A 2,747-nucleotide genomic window follows, 5' to 3' on the forward strand; every position below is an offset into this window, starting at 1 on the left:
TTCTTGCTTTCCTAGTGTTGTTATTGTATACCATCAACCAGGAACCGGTCCATAGGTCCATAGCCAACCCTCTGATGGGTTTTCAGAGGTGGGAAGGAGATACCCATCCTTCTCCTATAGAGCAGCTGGTGGCCTCCAACAGTGTGCCTTCAGTATTGCACCTCAGCTTCTTGCCACTAGGCCACCAGAGTTCTCTATAATAGTGTTAGCACCTTAGATGAGAAGTAGATCCAAAGAACAAAGGGACATACATAAGCTTACGGCCTGATTAATTGATATTTCCACTCTCCACTAACCTCCTCTAAAGGAATGCACTAGGTTCTCAGTTTCCTCTTAGTAATAACTATTTTGTTTTGTTGTTTTTTTTTTAGATGAAACAATTTTATTACACAGTTGTCTTTTAAAACCACAAAGACACTATATTTTACATATAAAAAGTAGTATGGATATCTTATATTTTCTAGAAAATGATTACATAGACCCTTTTAAAACCAAAATAAAAGAAAACTAAAACCAAATCATGAGCCCCACTATATAGTTTCACTTATGTTTCCTGGGAAAAAATTCTTACCTAGACAGATTCCTAAAACATCATTCTAAAAATTTCCTAAAAACATCGTTCTACCAGTCTGCCATTTCTAGGTTCAATCACGACCATTCAATTTTATGCTCCTGCATTCTTATATAGTTGATATTACATAGGTAGAGTATTATCACTTAATATTCCATTGGTTCATCAGCCTTTTCTGTAGGTTCATCAGAAGGTTGAACAGGCTGGGCTTTTCTCTGTAGTCTTTCTTCAAGACGTTCCAGGAATGGAGAAACAGTATCATCATCATGGATTGTAAACCTCAAGTCAGTACCAATAATGTCTTGTTCAGTGGGAAGACTCTTTCTTAAGGCATGACGAACATATTTAATCATTTCATTAAAATTGCACTCCATAAATTCAGTTATATGTCTCTCAAAATATATACAAGCTGATGGAGAGCGAACACCAATGGACGTAGCTCTATGGTCAAAATAGCAGATCAACAGGTTTGAAAATGTGAGAGTCCATATTATCCATACCCTGTGGTTCTCTGACCATACCGTTGTGTTTGTATTATCAAGGGGATGGTTTCCAAAAGAGGTCAAGGGGCCTCTTCAAGTAAGAACTAGAAAGTTCTGACTCAGAAATGCAAGAAAGACACCAATACCAAGAGCAAGAAAAAGAAACTGAGGTTTATTAGAAGTTTATAACAGACTATGAACAGGTCAGGACAGTCTGACTCCGTCTCTATCTTACAAAAGGGTTTATATATCCTTTATTTGGGGAGTGAGGTTTAAACATCTGATTAGTGCATTCCTTATAATAGATTTATGATGACTTGGCCATCTCTTCTTGTCCTTGAGTCTGTTGTTTTGCCATATTCCTTGAGAGTCTGTTTTTATTGTGATATAGCCGCATTCCTTGAGGGTTGGTTTTGTACTGTTATACTGCCACAGTCTTTGTCAAAACCAGTTCTGATTAATCTCCTTTGTCAATGTGTCCTTTGCCATTCCCTGGCAATATGGTTGTCAGCATGAAGAATTTTATTTCTAATGATCTGCAAGCTCTGACTACTCTTTTTATTGCAATCAATACTGCATGAGTTTTTTATGTCAAACTAATTGTGGCTGAACCTTGTTTAACATTTTCCATTGCATATTCAACATCACTGTTATACTGATTGTGAAATCTTGGCTGGCTAGGCCTCTAGCAAAGATGCAGATCAAGTAACACAGTAACACTTACTTTGTATTTCATCTTTCCTGAATCTGTGAACACCCTATGTCTCTGATGTTGTTGCTGATTGCCTTCGAGTCTAGCACAACTCATTGCAAACCTTTGAACAAAAGGACTGAAGCCCCTCTACAACTATCGACATTTATCAATGTTCATGGAGTTTCTGGAGGCATGTTGTTTAGGATGTGGATGTCACTCCTGCTAAGGACTTGTGCGGTCACCATAAGAGTCTGTGGTTCAGATACATCAGCTGCTTCATAGGAGAAAGATGGACAATCTCTATCCAAGGCAGATATACTTCCTCTGTAAACCCTGGAGGGTCAGCTGACGACAACTGATGAAGGTTTGTTGCCCATTTCAAAAGATCTCTCTTATCTAAGAAACCAGGAAGCCAAAGGTATGGGTACCCCCTTCTTAGCACCTTCATGTAAATGGAACTTCACTATTGTCAGGTATTGTCAAGTCAGAACTGATCCATAGCTGACCTTCCAAAAAGTTAGGCAGTTAATCATAGAGGAGTAAATTGCCCATCTTTCTCCCACAGCACAGGTGGTGAAACCAAATTGTATACCTTTGCAGTGAAATTCCTTACCACTGATGGGGTGTAAGTTCAGAATTCTCTAAGTATATAACAGTTATAAAACTATAGTGACATAGTTATAAAACTTACATCAGTTTTCTCTAGGCTGTAAAACTAGTTACCTTGTCTTAGAATTCTTGGTTTCTTTTCTTTAGTCATGTAAATGCAGTTAAAGTGGTCTGTTTACTAGGAGAGGAAATGCATCTTTCCTAGATCAGCATTTAAACTCTTTCCCCCAGTCATATGTAAATTGTATCTTTTTTTTAACCTTTTATAGATCTTTTTTTTAAAATATTTTTTTTTATTGGGAAAAACATATTGGGGGTACAAGGAGGTGAGGGCTGGGGGCAGAAGGGTGAGAATGGGCCAGGATGCAGTTGCAGAGCTGCACAGTTTGGT

This window comes from Elephantulus edwardii, unplaced genomic scaffold (genome assembly GCF_000299155.1).
Source record: "Elephantulus edwardii isolate Elephantulus edwardi_28Jun2011 unplaced genomic scaffold, EleEdw1.0 scaffold00394, whole genome shotgun sequence".
NCBI lineage: Eukaryota > Metazoa > Chordata > Mammalia > Macroscelidea > Macroscelididae > Elephantulus > Elephantulus edwardii.